General features: G+C 48.2%; 1 pseudogene; it reads left to right on the forward strand.

The window, feature by feature from the left end:
• The first annotated feature begins 1,464 nt into the window (after positions 1–1,464).
• On the forward strand, positions 1,465–1,887 carry LOC144097499 (small ribosomal subunit protein uS12 pseudogene; annotated as a pseudogene).
• Positions 1,888–19,254: the final 17,367 nt, after the last annotated feature.

Below are 19,254 nucleotides of genomic sequence, written 5' to 3' on the forward strand. Positions count from 1 at the left end.
GACGTCAACAAAGCCAATCGCTGAATGTCAGAACCTAACCGCGATCTCAAGGTCTTGGTTGATGAATCCCCCGACTCAACAAGCACTTCAGCAGCCAGGTGCGAATGTGCTCAATGTCGTCTAAATGTCTGCGCAGGAGACCGACTAATACCTCCTGGATCTTGGTACGTCGGAGTTTAGCCGTCTCATCGTTACTGCCAACGTCCCGGGGACTGGAGAGCGCATAGAGATTCGCAAGGCCCGGGAACCCGGGACCACATGGAGAAGGATGGCCTCGCCGCGACGAGCTCGGACATCTGGTGCAAGACCCCAGTAAAGAAGTACTTAGACCGTACAATGGAGTTCGAGAACGTCACCTTTGCCATGTTCCTGGCAGACTACAACTAATGAAGTGTAAAGGAAGAAAAACGGAAGACGAGAGCCATACTGCGTTGCCACAACTACCAAGTTTTGGATGCGGTCAACCATAAGCGGTCAGCAGTGATACACTTCCACCCATTCCGCATCGAGTTGCTTGACATCTCCGACTGAGATATGTTTACCCATATTTACGATCAGAACATCGAGTCTATCCGCAAAATCATAAGGGAGTACTCTCCAGCTTTCTCGCCGGACGCCATGGAGGAAGCTTTCGCGGCAGTTGTCGCCGGTGTAAGGAATAACGCAACGGAAACGTTTTCGACAGAGGAGCCTCAACACCGTTTTAGTATCCATACTCAAGCTGACGAGAACGACGATTCGAGCCATCTCGCACCCTCAAAGCCCAGGAAAAGACGGTGGTGGCGTGCTGTCCTGCAGTACAGAGCCGAAGCCATAGCCTCCCAAACGACGTCTTTCTCGAACGGATGTCGGTGAGAATTGATGGGCAGTTCGATCTGGTGCGTGCGGTGATACATCGGTCGGCAACGCCTGGTTCTGCACCGTTGCAGATCTTCGCTGGTGTTGCTGGATGCGGTGAAACGTCCGTGCTGCGCGTGATCACGGACTTCCACAACTGCTTCAGCAACACTGGCAGCGAACAGCGTGGTGTGAACGCGTACAGCGCGTGTGCGACGACCGTAAAGGCCACAGTCGCTCTGGGAGGAGGAACGATCCACTCGCCGTTTAAATTGACGATCTCTAAAAGAAACACAAGTCGCTGAATGAAAGTGACCTCAACGCTTTCCGCTCAGCGTTCCAAACAGCGTGAAAAATTATTGGCGGGGTCAACATCATGTCTGCCGACGCACTGGTCCTCATCGATCACTGCGCAGCATCTTGCAACCGATGACAACGCCTTTCGGGGGGTTTGGCGTCATTCTGTGCGGTGACTTGCGAGAGCTTCCACCTGTTCGAGCCTCCGAAGTCTTCGAGCGGTCGAAACTTCAGTCTAAGATCTTCAACACTGAAGCGATGCCCTGGTACGCTCTCAAGTAGAACTGCCTACTACTTATACGTTTTTAGTCGCCTAGAGTTCACACAGACATGGAAAAGCCTCGTGGATTGCGGATGGCGCGCAAGAACCGCAGCCACCGTCGCGAGCAGCAGTGCACGTAAAGGATTACAAGAAGGCTCACCTGGGCACCCGCTGGAAGGCCAACCCTTTTGGCGGCGCCTCCCACGCCAAGTGCATCGTGCTCGACAAAGTTGCTGTTCAGACCAAGCAGCCCAACTCTACCATCCGGAAGTGTGTCATAGTACTGCTGGCCAAGAGCGGAAAGATCACAGCCTTCATGCCCCGGGAGGGTTGCCTCAACTACACTGGGGAGAACGACGAGGTCCAGGTGGCAGGCTTCGGTCATAAGGGCCACACAGTCGTGACTTCCTGGTGTCCGTTTCAAGGTGGTGAAGGTCGCCAATATGTCCCTGCTGGCCCTCTACAAGGAAAAGGAGCGGCAGCATTCCTAGAGAAATAAACACATCCACCCCACACAAGTCGTACGGCAGAGTGACACTCTGTTCTCCAGCATCCTGACAAACGCCGGTGATGGTCATGCGCTAGACAAGGACAAGGTCTATCTTCTCAGCAGCAGATATATCACGTCCGAGGACGCGGGGGCTTTTTTTCCAAGAGGGCATTTGACTTTGCTACAGCAGAACAGCGACGCGGCTGCCTACTATCTCAAGCCAGCGAGCCGCGCTCCGACCCCGACAAGGTTACGTGGTCTGCTGTGTATATCGTCGTGCCACCGTTAGGACGCAGAACACGAAGCTGTGAAAGATAATATCGCCAAGGTAACTCCCGCCAAGGTCGGAAACTTGCCTCGCGAACTAGTGCTCTGCTTTAATAGACCGTACTTGGTTATTCGGAACATCGACTTTACCGACGGGCTCGTGAACGGCTCGGTAGGCCCGTTAAAGTACTATTGGGGACAAAAGTCTCCACTAATAGCGGAAAGCGATCGGGCCGCATAGCTGCTTTGTCTGCCAGTGACACCCATTCGACTATCTCACACTGAAATGACACTAAGGACAACGCTATTAAATTTTCTTTGTTAGTGAAATCCGATAGTTCGGAATTTTGTGGCTTTGTTGCTGCTGGTTTTGCAGTGAAAGGTGCATTTATTGCTAATAGATTTGAAAAACGTTTACCCGCCGCTACGATTCAAACTCGGGACTCTCTGATGATGCCATAAGGGAAGATGTGACGTAATGAGACGGAAACGGAAACAGGACTCCGTGATTGTTAACAGCGAGCGCTCTGCTCCCACTTGTCAGCAGCCGAAATGAAAACTACCGCCGGTCGGAGGTCTAAGGCCTCTATCAGGCGCCGTCGCTTCGCTTAATTTAGCACCAACGTTACGATGTATCCCGCTCTTGATTCCGACAACGCAGTCCTCGCAAAGGACTGCCGTCAGCATTCAGCGACCTCAACCCCACACAGAGTGCGATGCTTTACAGGGCTGAGGCGGCGGGTCTTGCAAGAAAGTTTTAGCGTCGAGTAATCGACAGTGTCGCTGTCACCGTCGGCCACCGTCACGGCTTATGTGTAGCAACCGGTAAGTGCGGGCATATTTAAATTCTGTAATAACAGTCATCGTAAGGCTGGTTATGCTGGACAGTGTCCTGGTACGTTCACGAAGCAAAGGCGCCGAGGGTGCATTTGCTAACGTGGAGGCGCGTTGAACAGTGGCTATACAAAGCTTTTTTCCTTATCGCACTTGCGTGCCGTTGCGTGAACTTCGTCCGAGAAGCACTTAGAGAGGCACTTGGATGTCCTCTGCTGCTCCACCCATGTAAATCGAGGCGCATAACAAGACCATGCTTGCACGCAGAACGCATAGCCGCGAAATACCACAAGACGTACTGAAACTCCGCCTGTTACGCAGAATTACAGGTTTTCTTTGACTTCAACATTCAGGTTGCCTCTTTTCCGTCTTCCTAGTGTTATAAATGTTCACTAGTAGTTTGAACACAAAGCTTATAAACTTGAATATCAATCAAACGCGTAACCTTCATGCACATTTGTCAGCCTGTGAGATCTGTGGTTTCTTTTGTAGCGAGAGCTACACAGGGCTACCAGTCGAGCATTTTGCGCTGCATGGGAGAGGCCAGTTGTGCGCATTCGCCGTTACCATGGCAACCGAAGAGGAGCAAGGTGCGGCGAGCGCTTCGCCGTCGCCGCGGCCGCGCTACAGTGTACTAAAGCCGCGCGCCCGCTCCACCGCCGCAGCCAAGCGTGACGTCACTCGGAAGAGCGTTGTGCGCATGCGCCGATACCATGGTAACCAGAGAGACCCCACAGCTGCGTCGCGTTCTGCGCCGCCGTCTCACCGCACGCCTCTCTATCACCCGAACCGCTTCGCATGCACAGCATTGCGTATCAAAGGCGGGGATGTAGTGGGCGTCTGTATCACAACGTTTGACATGCATGCAGAGGAGAGTCCAGCCGCTGCTAAATGGCGCTATAGACAAGAGAAGATTAACACTTCCGATCCTGAGGTTGTTGCCTGGCAGACGTGAAACAAGGTATCACCGCCGTTAGGCATATCTCCTTTCGATCGCTGTGAATGATGGTGAAGCCTGCTGTGTTCGGCTTCTGGAGAGCGGCATTATAATCCTAGTGAGTCTATGTGGCACCGAGAACATCTGTCAAGCGGACGATTGATGTAGCTGCCACGTGTATACCAGCCTACGGCACAGTTTCACAGTTTTGTGCAACTGAGTGATTTCAACAGGAAACAGGGCTCTCTTAGTGTATGAAAGAAGTTTGACTTTAATTTAGCTTCGAAACGTCACATCCAGACTACATAATGATGAAGTACTATAGACCTCGTATACCAAAGAAACTCTAACAAATCGAAATACTGTATAGACAAAACTTAGACCGCTGCATGCTGCTTCACAGATCATCGGGCAGTCTTCGTCTTTGTCAAGCAAAATGAATAAAAGATGTGTTTACACAATGTCTCTCATTGCTAAACATACAGTGATTATAACAAGCTCAGCCGGAGAAACGTACATCTCGCTACGTAAATCCTTGCATAGCCGAGCTAAGCCACTGCCAGTTTCTTTTCCTATTTATTCACCACGCTTGTACTTGCGAGATTGGCCTGTGGCGGCGGCACCTGTATTTTAGTTCTTGATCTTTTCTACCTTACAATTTAACTTTGTTTTCAGAAAGATTGCTGTTTTCCTGTTTAGGAGCTGGTACTCTATCGATGCAAACCAAATTCAATTTCTTTTCAGTGTTCCTTTAAAGTACGTGAACCTTTTGCTTACAGACGTATGACCTCGAACTGCCAGAAAACAACAGAGCTGTAGGCTTTGTTTCCCACTAACGCGTCCTGGAGACCTATGTCCTCGATAGTACATGCAGTGCGGCATCGAGAAGCGGCTGATTCGAATCTGGCTCGAGTGTCCGCCTGGCGTAGGCGTACTCGCCTACGACTAAGCGGGCGGAAGCCTTGCACCACCATTTTGGAAGCAAGCCAGAGTCTTCTACGTGGACGCCTCCGGCCCGGACCCCAAGGGATGATACACGGCGGCGGTCGTCCACGAAGGCAAAACAGTAGACGGCATTACTTTTGTCATCGCCCCGGCAGCCTCCGACTCCTCCAAATACATAATCACCGACTCGCGAGGGGCTTGTGTAAACGTCGAGCAAGGGTGGGCTACTCTCCTGGCTTATCGCATCTACCAAAATTGTAGCCGAGGCTCGGATGCTGCGCACCGATCTCTCGTTCGGGCTCCGGGTCACCAAGGCCTCCGCGGAAACGAAGCAGCTGACGCCGCCGCCAGCGCGCTCTCTCTCCGGGCATTTCCCACGGGACCCAACTCCGATTTAAATCCGGTTTACACTTTTAAGGAAATATACGATTATTACAAATCCACGCACCAAACTCTTCCTACCCCGTGCAAAGGGCTAAGGAAGGCCTACGAGCGGTTGCTCCTGCGCCTGCTCACTAACACGATGCTGTGCCCAGCAACTCTAAAGCATTTCGATCTTCAATTAGACGGGCGGTGCTCGTACTGTGGGGAGGTGCCTGCCAGCAGAACCCATCCCTACCCCCCTATCCCAGACCCCACCCGAGAGGACTGGGAGGCGACCCTGTCCGGCTGTTGCACCCTCGAGGCCCAAATGGCCTTAACGCAGCGCGCCCGGGCTACGGCAACCGCCAGTGGGGTGCCTGAATAGGCATCCCACCTGGTGGTTGTAAGGGTGTGACCCTTCAGGTCACGACCCCCAACACCTCTCTCTATCATTAATAAATGTTTTCACCACCACCACTCGCCAACTCCAAAGGAAAGGCCCTCCCCGTCACCAAACCCAACGGCAGGAACATAAACAGTGCAGTGCAGTCGGGGGGGGGGGGGGGGGGGGGGGGTACCCAGGGGCGTGCCCCGAATTCCTCTCCAATAATAGAGTTGTTTTTTTATCTCTCTCTCGCTGTGGGCCCCGATCGACAATTAACAGTTTTCGTCCGCATAAAAGGCAAAAAAATTGGACACCTTTCCGTTCAGACGCGAGTTCCCGGTAGCGCAAGCAAGCGCAGTGACGATACACAAGCCTCAAGGTGCCACGTAAAACGAAGTTGTAGTGGATTACGCGAAGAAGCGCCCTCTAAAGTTGATGTACGTAGCGCTGGGTCGTGCGTCATGTGTGGAAGGACTCTGCCTCACCAACTACGAAGGAGAAAATATGTCCTCCCGTGTTAAAGCCAATCCTGCCAAGGCTCTGGTCAACTAGTTCCTACGCCTCCAAGCACACCGTTGAACACCAGCACTGTGCAGCCATGCAAGGAGCCGGTTTGGCGGTCGCTTGCGTAAACGTTCACTCTCTCACTCTCTGAGATCCTCAGGTGGTCGAAACTATTCCGGAGCCCTCCACTACGGCACCTCTTCCTTTCTTCTTTCACTCCCTCCTTTTTCCCTTCCCTTACGGCGCGGGTCAGGTGTCCAACGATATATGAGACAGATACTGCGCCATTTCCTGTCCGCAAAAACCAATTATTATTATTATTAATTATTAGGCTAACGTTTTGCTGTGAAGACGCAGCGAATAAAATGAGTAATGCTTTATTTTGCTCAGAAAGTGCTTTTAAAACTCAACCGCATCAAGCAAAACGAGAAGTGTCCTCAGTTTTGAAATTGAGTTTGCTGTTCGGTCACTTCTGTCGCCGCGAAGGTGCGCTGTCATCGGTAAAGCTTGAACATGTCACCCTAAAGAAAAAAAAACAGAAACGCAATGAATAAAAAAATACTTTTTTATTCTGGTAATAAGCTGTGTTTCAAGCTCAACAACACGAAGGAAAATTAGAAGCCTTCTACTAATAATTGGCTTTTAGGGGAAAGGAAATGGCGCAGTATCTGTCTCATATATCGTTGGACACCAGAACCGCCCCGTAAGGGAAGGGATAAAGGAGGGAGTGAAAGAAGCGAGGAAGAAAGATGTGCCGTAGTGGAGGGCTCCGGAATAATTTCGACCACCTGGGTATTTTTAACGTGCACTGACATCGCACAGCACACTGGCGCCTTAGCGTTTTTCCTTTTGCAATTAAATTTGCGATTGGGTAACCTCTCTTGCCATCAGGGCGCGCTGGCAGTGGTATAGCGGCATGGCGGCTTGCAAGAAAACATGATTCCACGGCTAGTTCGTGCTTTTTTTGCGTGTTGTCTAAAATCAAGGTACTTTGCGGATGTCTTAAGTGCTCGGAAAAATCTGGGAGCAACACAGGATAGCACAATAGAAAACAGATTAGAACTGACCAATCTTAACTGGAAAAAGGCGGAAGCAAATATTCCAAAATGCACGTCCGCAGGGATAGACGAAATTCCAATCAAGTTAATTAATGAACTTGGCCCAAGAGGCAAAGCAACGCTGATAAAAGCGTTGGAGGCAGCCATAACAAATAAGCAAATTCTGCAAAGCCGGAAACGCAGTAAAATGAATTTGATTTATAAAGGGAAAGGCGATACGACGAACATAGAATCCTTCCGACCGATTACGATAACATCAGTTGCGTACATGCTGGCGATCCAGGCGGTGAAAATAAAAATGCAGTCATGGGTAGAAAGTAATAGAATACTCGGAGAACATCAGAACAGGTTCAGAAGTGGTAGGCGCTTAGATGATTGCCTGTTCGTGCTTACCCAGTGCATAGAAATAGCTAAGGCGGAAAACAGACCTCTGTATTTAGCCTTCCTTGACATAAGCGGTGCATACGACAACGTGAGAAAGGAACTCCTGTGAAACATATTAAAAGATGAAGGTATCGGTCATGAAGTAATTGATTTTCTACAGGAAATATATCGAGAAAATACAGTTGAAATGATATGGGAAGGAATTAGGAGTACAACAACTGTCGAGGTACACAAAGGGTTAAGACAAGGTTGCCCTCTATCAGCGCTGCTGTTCATGCTTTATGATAAGTATGGAAAGAAGGCTACAGGGAAGCAACCTGGGTTATAATCTGTCGTACAGATTAGGCGGAAAGGTTGTTGAGCAAAGACTGCCGTGTTTAATGTATGAAGACGATAATGTGCTGTTAGCAGATAGCCAGGAATATTTGCAAACTCTGGTTAATTGCTTTGGAGACTATGAAGACAGTCTAGGTTTCAGTTTTAGTGCAACTAATTCGGGCGTGATGGTTTTCAACGATACAACTGATGCCTTTGCAACTGGTGCCTTTGAAAGCACCAGAAGCTGGTCTTCGGCGCACTGACGCAGCGCTCAACCACAAACTGCTTGAAAGCATGTGCGTGTTGTACAGGCGTTCCACTTAGTTGGGTCTGTTATGCCACGCCATTCGCGCAAGCTGCCATGGCTCCAATGGGTAGGCATTGTCTCTTGCAAAACAAAAATGACGCAGTTGTGCATGTCCTTTCTCAGTGCTCTCAACAGCATTACAGAAAAACCTACTATAAAATGGATACTCATGCTATGTAGCCCACGGCCGAACAACGCACGATTGAGGTGTATTAGTGAGCACTGCTGTAAGGTCAGTCTTTTACCATCGTACTGATATAAATGATGCGCTATGGTTGCCTGTACAACACAAGGGCTGTCAGGTGCATTTTGCCTTGGTTTCTTCGACAGGAAATGCTAAGTAATTCAACAATGTTTCATGTGTCCTGTGTTTCTGCTGCAATTATAATTAACAAAAGGGTAGCAATACACTGTATCATACTGTAACGTGTCTTCATTGGTGTAACTAGCCAGACTCATTCTTGTAGCTTTAGCAGATCCGGGCAAATGCATAGTGCTGGAGCTCAATACATTAGGCTGAGGTCTCCCGATGGTTGATACGGCTATTTTAATGCTTACCAGAAAAAACTCACCGTCGTCCAGCAGGCCTTCTTCCACCTCGGAGTGTCGCCAGACGAACGCGTCGTGGAAGGATGCGGGTCAGCGCGTGTCCACGGCCACAGTGCGCATGTTCGCGCCACAGATCTGAGAAAAAACACGCACAGCACGAACTTACTCTCGCTGCCGAAGCCCGCACTTGTAGCCGAACTCATGCGGTCAAACACATTGACCGCGGTATACTCACCACCATGTTCTCAGCCTATAACCTCTTGAGGGCTTATTCGCAGCAGTTCCCCGCGGCTGCTTGATGGCGATGAGTTTGCAATCGACACACCCGACGACGCCAGGGATGCTGCCGCGGCGAAAGATTGGGCAAAAGAAGGCCTCCTTCGCCGCCGCCTTCTCTTTGGGTCTTCCCAGAAAGCGAACACACCCCTTCTGCGACCCAACGCTGACAATGGTCTCCGCCAACCGCCGCAAACACGTACTCACAGTCGGTTGGGCCGCGGCGACGTTTGCCTCATTTCCAACGGCTCCTTGAAACCCACCGGTAGCACTTGCCGCTCCACTGACAGCACACTCACCCGCACGCCTCCCAGTTCAACGCCGTGCTCGTCGCGCAGCCACTGTGGAGTCTCCATTCAAAGTCGAAGCGTCGAAACAACTCGTCCCACACGTCGAAATCGCCTTCATGTTTTATGATGGCCTCATTAATTACTGATTTATAAGCGATTAAATATAGTCGCGTGACTAGTTATGACGTCACAAAATCAGTTACCTCACCAATCAATCATCAATTCGATATACTAATGACGTCGCCAATCGATCACCAATTGGTTTGCTATATCCATTTTCTATGAGGACCGCCATCTTGTATTCCTCGGACTAAGAAAATTTCATGCCGAATGGAGGTAGTAGCAGACACTAAGAATTCGAGAAACGTGATGAATAAGAGCTAACGCTAACGCTCTTAAAAATCGTCTCAATCTGCTCGCATAATTAGGTGAGCAACGTCAACACTTCTTGGACGTTTACGACGTCAGCCCGTGGCGCAAAAGATCAATATAGCCGCCTGTCACGGCCGACCAATAGGACCAGGCAATGACAGCGTTAGACTGATTTCGATTGAGAGCGATCCGTAATTCCACCTAAAGTACCAATAGTCCTACAGTTTACCAGATTACTGACAACAATTACTTATTAACATCTCTTCATAGGTAATTTTTAGGATGATTGCATTGTCTATTGTAACCCGTTACCTTCCTTTTCGCTTTCTTCTAGTTCTTATTCTTAAATACTTCGAATACTAGCATGCTTGCTGGCATGAACGACTGCTGCTGTACTTGTCACTTCTGTAACAGTTCTGAATCTTCAAAGTATTCTTGGTAACCTGCCTACTAGTAGTTATCTAACACTTATTGTAAGAGATCTTTTTTGTTGTTCTCCTTGTAATTTCTCTTTTGTGCTTTGAAATTTATATTGGACTCATTGCCCACGTGCTACGATCTCTTACTGAGACTGGCAGTATGGTATATAAATAAATAAATAAATATCCACGAGAACGCCGAATCCGAGCACATTGCTCGCGGTCCTCGAAGCCACAACTCGGACTTCCTTTTCAGATGCTCGTGTTGAGACGTGAACACACGTGATTGTTATCCCCTTGGCTAACTTTATTCTTGTTATATTCTACTAATCTTGAGGTGAAGAATGTGAGTCCGACATGGTAATCGATGGATCGAGCTGATTCCATTCGCTGATGGCTAAAGGGAAGAAAGAATGCTTGAGAGTGTTCGTTCAGCATGAGTATTCAGTTAACGTGTGCGCATGCTTGTGCCGGGATTGCCGTGACTGTGAGAAGGATGCATATTAAGACACATCTATACTGCACCTGTTGTGTAATAATTGATATAAAAACTTCAGGCGGAATTCTTTTTCTCTAGATCATAGTGATGGAAGGCCAGATGATGCTGCAAGATCGGTAGGGGATTCAGAGGGTTTGTATTTGTTATGAACGTACCTTACAGCTTTTCGTCGCACTCTCTCAAGCCGAGTGATGTTAGTGACTGATTGCGGGAACCAAACTGTGCTTGCGTATTCTAAAATTGGCCTTACGACGGTAGTGTATGCAAAAATATTGGTGTTTTGAGGAGCCAGACGTAAGCATCTTCTAAGGAAGAACAGCTTTCGCAAGGCAGCAGAGGTAACATTGGCGATATTCTCGTCCCATCTTAGGTCAGAAGTTAAAGTTAAGCCTAAGTACTTATGTTCAGAGACCCTTGAAAGCGTTGATTCATTGATACTGTAGGCATAGTTTTATGGCTGTTGTTTCCTGGTGACTGTCATGCAAAGGAATTTTTTTTTGTTAAATGTCATTTGCCGAGTGTTACACTATTCAACAAGTGTGTTAAGAGAGCTGCTTAGCGTAAGGTGGTCTTCAATATTTTTTATCTTTTTGTAAAGAATGCAATCATCGGCGAAAAGTTTTATATTATAGTCAATACTGTTTGTAATATTGTTGATGAAAACTAAAAACAACAGTGGTTTTAGGACAGATCCCTGCGGGACTCCTGATGTAACGGGAACTGGTCTTGATTGAACTCGTTCGAAAGTTACAAACTGTGAGCGGTTCGTCAAAAAATCCATGATCCAGTGTAACACTTGCCCATCTCCAATTATGATGCGTAGTTGTGACATTAGTTTGTTGTGGTTTACACTGCCAAATGCTTTACAGAAGTCTAGAAGTATTATATCTGTTTGACTCCAGTCGTCAATACTAAGGGCTAGGTCATGCACAACCTCTGTTAGTTTGGTGACAGTTGACAAGCCACGACGAAAACCATGTTGATGGGGTGGTAAGTGTTCGGACTCCAGAAAGTTCTTTAAGTGTTTTGCTATAATGTGCTCCATAATTTTGCACGACGTACTGGTAAGTGAAATGGGTCGATAGTAAGAGGCTGAGTTTGTATCTCCGGATTTATGAATGGGTAGAACCTTTGCTTTTTTTTTCAATCGTCGGGTATTTTCGAAGTTGATAAAGACTTACGAAAAATGATACCGAGATATTTACTGAACCATTCTGCATATCGTTTAATAAACTGATCTGGGATGTCGTCTGGACTACTTGTTTTCTTTATGTCTAGGTTTAGCAGCAAGTTAAGAACACCATGATCTGTTATGTGGAGAGGACCAATACATGGCGTAGATATGCAGAAACTGTTAGGGAGAATGCCGTTATCTTTTGTAAAACAGATCTAAAGAAATCGTTATGCATGTTAGCTTTCTTCTGTTTTTCCTCCATGGGCAAGTTGGATATGGCTGTTTTATCTTTGCGAAAATATTTCCAGAATCCATGAATATTATTCCTAAGAACTGCAGGGAAGGTCACGTTAAAGTACTGTTCCTTTGTATGCTTTGATATTTCTTTTAGCGTGGCGATTGAACTGGTTAGTTTCAATGATTTGGTAGAATTTTGCCTCTTTTTTGTTAATTGATCTACGAAGCCGCTTGACTTGCCGCTGTGCGTGAATTACGTCCCTTGTAATCCACGGGTTGTTTTTCTTAGGCCGATTTATTTTTCGCGAAACGAATGCACCTACACAGTAGGTTACCGTATTTCTAAACTGTTCCCACAAGGTGTTCACTTCAGTGGCCTCACACGAAGCAATGTCGAAAAATGATTGGAATTCGTGCGCAAGGTGTGTTATAATACTATTGTCGTCTGTTTTAGCAAAATTAGTTATGATCTGCATGCTTTTCTTATATATTATACTGCTATGCAATGGTAATCGGCATGTAGGTATACTGTGGTCCGAGATGCCATCTATGACGTCAACCTGAGCACGGTTTTCAGGAAAGTGATCACTGATAAGTATCAAATCTAGAATATTACCAGTTGTTCCTTGGGGGTTGAAACAATTTGATGAATATTAAAATTGAACATTAAATACATGAGGGCCTTTGAATCTATTGATGTGAGAGAGAGAGAGAGAGACTCTTTAATGAAGAAACAGAGAATTTAGCCGGCGTTTCAATATCGCTGGCATGCTACTCTGCGTAGGGAGGGGAATTTGGGAGATAAAGACTGAAGGAGAGCAGCGTGGAAGAGGTGGAAAAAAAACCGAAGATAAAATGCAGCCATGAAATGGGTACTAAGGATGCAGTGGCGAGTATTGATGTAACCTATGGAATGATGGAGTGCATAGTCCGACGAATGGGCTGACGAAGTTCACTGCAAGAAGAATGTATGAAGGTAACCTGCAAGTGAATTTAGAGCTTATCGAGATGTCCAATGTCTTTTAAATATGTAAAAGGAAAGTTCATTGCAAGTCTCTGTTGCCTGAAGCAGGCTAAGGGGCCTAAAACTTCGTCCATTGTTAGGGGCACTGGGCAGAGCTTCTGCATGCAATGTTCATAGTACGCACGCTCGTTAGCATACGCAGGGCACTCAAGCAGGATATGTTCCACAGTTTCTATCGAAGCACAGTTGTCACAATGCGGACTGTTCATTTGTCCAAAACGGTATCGCAGGCCATTGTATATGCAGCATTCAGACGAAGTCGGTGATAAAGTGTTTCGAGTTGTCGAGGAATTCTAGGTGAGAGTCTTGATCTAAGATGTGGGTCGATTGAGTGAAGAAATTGGTACTGATGTGTCGGCAAACTCCAAAGCCGATACGTTTCTTCGTACGCAAAACTTTTAGCCATTTGGGACGCATCAGATTTCGTGAGAAAACTTCGAATGTATCTCTGATGTTGATGGCCCTTACGGGCCGCTTCATCTGCTTTTTAATTAGCCATAATGCCACAGTGAGCAGGTACCCAATGAAATTTTATGCAGTGGCCTGCGGCAATAGCTAAATGATGGATATACCCAATGTCCAGGGAAACTGGCTGGTGATTCGTTTTCTTCAGCAGGTTGGCCAGGATCTGCAGAGATGCTTTTGAATCGGTGAAGATAACCCAACGGCCGGCGGTTCGGCGCAGGATGTAAGAAACAGCTTCCTTAATGCCGTGAAGCTCAGCTGTTGTAGAGGAGGTCCTCCGCTGCAGCCGGTAAGAAAGGGCATGGCCTGTTGAGGGCACATAAAGGCCACAAGAAGAAGTTTCTTTAGTAGTTGAACCATCGGTGAAGATATGAGTGTGCTGCGTATATTCTTCGATTAAGTAGGCGAGAGTAGCTTGCAGAAGTGCTGCCTGTGGCATGCGGCTCTTTGCATTCACACCTGGAACAGACTTCTTCACCTTTAGAGGAGAGAGTGTCCATGGAGGAAAGGCCAGAGGTAGTAGTTTCTGAGGCTGATTAATAGTAGGAAGGGGCAGGAGCTGCACTTCCTGGCCAAAGCTAGAGTTGCTGTGAGTTAGGTGGACACGGTGTAGGAAGTGCTTCTTCCCTTGCAGGACATGGCGGAGATGGGTACGCATAGTTTCCTGGGCGGCAATTACCTCTAGTGGGAGACATCCTGCCTCCGCTACTGTTCCTGATGCAGAGGAACCCTTTGGGAGGCCAAGACATATTCGCAGGCAGTTGTTCCGTGCGGCATTGAGAGTCTTAATGCTTGATGTAGATAATCTTGGAAGCACTGGTAGACAGTAGCGCAAGGTTCCTTCAACGTAGGCTTTTTCAAGCAGGAGCATTGATCGGCAGTTGCTACCCCACCTTGTTCCCGCCATGAACCTGAACACTTGCGATGCTGCAGTAATCCTCGCACCGAGTTTTTTGATCTGAGGTGACCATGACAGATTACAGTCGATTACAACACCCAGGAATCGCTAAGATCGTACATATGGCAGCGATCGGCCGCCTAGGAGCAGCGGATATCGGGTCATCGTTTTTCTTGTAAACGCCATTGCAACACTCTTTTCTGGCGAGAGACGAAGACCTCTGGAAGCCAGGTACATCGAAATGTGCAATAGTGCTCTCTGAAGACGTTGCTGGGTAATATAGAGCGAACGTGATGCGGTCCAGATGCAGATATCATCAGCATAAATTGTTATGCGGACCCTTCGCGGAAGGTGTCTTCTTATGTGAATAAGGACAATATTGAACAGGAGAGGGCTGAGCACCGCTCCCTGTGGTACGCCCCTCTCCACTGCGTGAAAGCGTGTTGGACCGTTTGGAGTGGTAATAAAAATTTGTCGTTCTTTTAAATAATGCCCAATCCACTTGTATAGCCTTCCTCCAAGGCCAAGACTGCCAAAGGCTGCGAGAATTGCATGGTGAAAGACGGAGTCAAAAGCGGCCTTGATGTCTAGGAAAACGGCTGTTGGGATGTACCCAGCATGAAGGTACTCCTCAATTGATGAGACGAGGGCGATGATATTGTCAGTCGCAGACCTGTTTTGACGGAACCCGTTCATTTCTTGGGAGAACTCATTTCGGCTTTCTAGGAACCAAGTTATGCGCTTGCAGATCATGCGCTCCATGGGCTTACCTACGCAGCTCAGTAGGGCAATGGGCCGGAATGATGCTTAGCCTGTTGGCTGCTTACAGGGTTTCAAAACGGGCACGATTTTCGCCAGCTTCCATTCCGTGGGGACCTCACCAGCCATCCAGGAAGAATTGTAATACTCCAGGAGTCGAAGACGGAAGGTGTGGGGTAGCTTTGCAATGGCGTCATAGGTCACCTCATCATGACCCGGAGACGTGTGCCTGTTTGTCTCCGCGATAGCTGTGGATAGTTCTTCCATTGTGAAAGGCAGGTCTAACGCTGGCACTGCCGCCTTTGGGATGCCTGTGTGACCATCTGCGGAGAGTGTCGAATGCCCTGACCCTGCCGACAGCAGCTTGCAGTATTCTTCTGAGACTTCTTTTATAGATTTTTGTTCATGAAGGGAGAGTGCAGCGAAGGGGTGGAGTTGTTGAAGTGGCGTGCGCATACCTCTAACTATCCGCCAAATATTGGTTACTGGTTTGCGCACATCCAGCGTAGAACAAAAGTCACGCCACTTTTGCCGACTGAGTTTATCCATGTAGCGTCGAATGTGACGTTGTGCCCGTCGGCATGCACGTAGGTCATCGAGGCTTTTTGCGCGCAGAGCTTTCCTTTCAGCTCGCCTGCGTACAGCGCAAAGCCTTTGGAATGTGTGATCATTTGAAGGTAGGTTATCATTTTTAGCTGTAACTTGTGTACTCGCCCTCAGGCAATACGCAATTGTCGATGCTAATTCCTCATTGCGAGTTGCCGCAGTAACTCCTCTGCTTACAGCGTCCTTGTATGCGTCCCAGTCTGTAGATTTTATAAGGAATTTCTTTGGGTTCCTCTGCGCATGGAAAGCCGATATGATGATTGGGTAATGGTCGCTTCCACGTGTCTTCAAATCAGTGCACCAGCCAAAGTTGTGGGCGAATGAACTTGTGACAAATGTCACGTCGATGCTGCTGGTAGTCGTCGGGCCTCGGAGGTAGGTGATGCTGCCGTCATTTAATGGCTGAACTGAATGCTTGGAGAGAAGTTTTGCAAGCTTGGCACCTCGGGCACATGTATGTGAGCTGCCCCAAATTTCATTATTAGCATTGAAGTCTCCGCAAATAATATGCGGAGAGGGCGTCCTTGCTATCAAGTCTTCAAGTCTCAAAGCATCAAATGGCGTGCCTGGCTCAAGATATACTCCAATCAGAGTGTACTGTTGTCCGGCAATAACTGTGACAGCGCATACGTATTCATTGTCGCTGTGAGGCGGGACATCAACCGGTGAGGCCGGGATATCCTTGCGAAAGCCTATCAGCAATCTGCTGACGTTATCTGGTCGTTGTGAATGGTGGAAATAGTATCCATTGAGTCGGAAAGTTTCCTCGACGCGTGATTCACAGATGCCTATGAAGGGGAAGCGGTACGCTCGCACGAGCTGTCGGAAACCTGAGAGTTTAGAGCGTAGCCCGCGAGCGTTCCACTGGAAAATGGTGCATGTACGAAAGATGTTGTGGATTGTCAGCTGCGGTGAAGTTCTCGTTGTGGAAGCCATGATTACTGAAGTGTGGTATTACGCCTCTGCGGAGCGTAGGAGACCGACACCAACGGCTCCATTGCAAGGACAGCTTCTACTTCTGGGAGTCTTCCTGACGAGGGGTTTGCACGGATAAGAGCCTTGATGGCTGCAAACAGCATCGGAATCAGTAGGCATGTGACATCTTGTTCAGAGCTTCCGGTTTGCTGCCTGCCGCTGATCTTCTTCTCATGTTGTGGCGCCCTAGGGTCCGAGCAAGCGACGCTGTTTGTCGGGTCTTGTGTATTGCGTTGCAGTAGCTTTGATGAAGGAGAAGAACCAACGGACTTCCCACGCTTCTTTTTTACCGCATCTGCGTAGGTCTTGTCAGCTGCTCTGCCACGCTGTGTTGACTGATTCTCGGAAAGAGCTGCCGTAGTCGTGAAAACCACGTCGGGGTTGGGTGGTGGTTCCTGGCGCTTAGGGGGTTTCCCTTGTGTTTGCTCTGCCGTGCGAGCAACTGTGGCTGCTTTCTTTTTATAACACCATCCATAGGAAGCAGGGTGTGGGCCACCGCAGTTAGCGCATTTAGGTTGCGCTCTCGAAGTGCATTCTTTGTGCGAGTGGGGGCCAGCACACACTTTGCAGCGCACGGGGCCGTTACAGTGTCTTGATATGTGGCCATGCCTCTGTCATTTATAGCACTGAGTTGCTGCTCCGACGTATTCAGTTACAGGGTAACTACAGAACCCCAGCGTTACTCGTTTTGGTAGCGGCGCATCTTTTGCGAATTCCAATATAACTGTGTGACGGCGTACAGCTTTTATCTTTCCACCATCCTCAGGAGTGTAGGCGATTAGCCTCCTTGCTGAGAGGACACCTTGGTCGCGTAGATATTCCTGCAGATCTTCGTCTGTGTAGGTGACAGGTACATCTTGTATTTTGCCATAGCTTGCTATGTAAGAGTATGGGACTCTGGCCTCTACAGCCACTCCAGCCAGCTTAGTTACCGTGAGCAGACGGTTGGCGGCGGGCAGCGTCGATACTGTAACCATCAGGCTCCCATCCTTGTGAATGTGATGGCTGAGGACTTTTTCTTGAGCCGATGCTACAACCGCCGAAGCCACAATGTTGGGGTTGGCTTTCCATAGGCTTCCTCCTTCCTCAGTGGGCCTGAAAACTACAGGAACACCGGTAGCTCTCTTTTTCTTGTACGATACAACTGTAAATGATGCTTGGTCCATATCCTCTGGATGGTCGGTCAGAGGCTCGTTGCTGGCTTGGTCGTCGCGCAGTCTCTTGTTTGGCGGGGACTGGTCTGTAGCCGCAACTACAGGGGCCGCTGGACCTGCCGCTGGCGCTGCTGCCATCAGTGCAGCATGGAGTTCAGCTGGCGGCGATGTTCCGTGTCGGCGTTGATACGGCGCACAGCGCCGAGGAGGTCGCTTGACGTGCTTTTGCCGGCGGCCAGGGACCACCAGGTCGTCGCACGTCGAGGACACACGCCAAAAAGACTGGAAAACCTCTGAAGTGAGAAAATAAAGCCGAAAATTACGGACCGGTGTCAGACAGCCGGCCCACTAATCGCCGTCTTCTTCTTCCTCCTCTTGATGTATAGTGGATTTGTCATGAACCAGACGTAATTGGAATCACCGAAACATGGCTTCCACCTGAAATTTCAAATCAAAATCGCTCCACCGAACTATTCCGTCATCAGAAAAGACCGTGGTTCACGAGGAGGGGGCGTGGCAATACTTATAAAGAAGCAGCTACCTTTCGTTATTCTCCCTGAAGTTCCTTGCGCGGAAGCTGTTTTCTGCAAGATAATTTGTAAAGATACAGACCTAATTACCGGCTGCGTTTACAGAAGTCCTTCTCCGGACATGAAGCCATCACTGCAATTCAGGAATTCCTTCAGAACCATGACCGAAATTCACGGATTATTATCATGGGGGATTTCAACCTCCCAGTCATAAACTGGATAACAATGCACTATACATCAAGTTATCCAGTTTATGACGGGGAGGTTGAAATCCCCCATGATGATAATCCGTGAATTTCGGTCATGGTTCTGAAGGAATTCCTGAATTGCAGTGATGGCTTCATGTCCGGAGAAGGACTTCTGTAAACGCAGCCGGTAATTAGGTCTGTATCGTTACAAATTATCTTGCAGAAAACAGCTTCCGCGCAAGGAACTTCAGGGAGAATAACGAAAGGTAGCTGCTTCTTTATCAGTATTGCCACGCCCCCTCCTCGTGAACCACGGTCTTTTCTGATGACGGAATAGTTCGGTGGAGCGATTTTGATTTGAAATTTCAGGTGGAAGCCATGTTTCGGTGATTCCAATTACGTATGGTTCATGACAAAGTAAAACGCTTTCAAGTTACTGTGTTTTGTTCACTATGCTTCTTGCATTTATATTTGTGATGTCTTTAAGCCAAAGTTTGTCGAACCACAGCGCCAAGAGTAATCGCGTTTTCGAAATTATAAAAACTGATATGGCTTTTACTAATAACTGAGTTTTCTGACGAGTCACTCGAGGGTTGAATTCTGTGTCCTTTTTTTTTTGCATAGGAACTCTGCGATTTTTTCTTCGTCCCA

Source organism: Amblyomma americanum, chromosome 7, assembly GCF_052857255.1.
Source record: "Amblyomma americanum isolate KBUSLIRL-KWMA chromosome 7, ASM5285725v1, whole genome shotgun sequence".
Classification (NCBI taxonomy): Eukaryota; Metazoa; Arthropoda; class Arachnida; order Ixodida; family Ixodidae; genus Amblyomma; species Amblyomma americanum.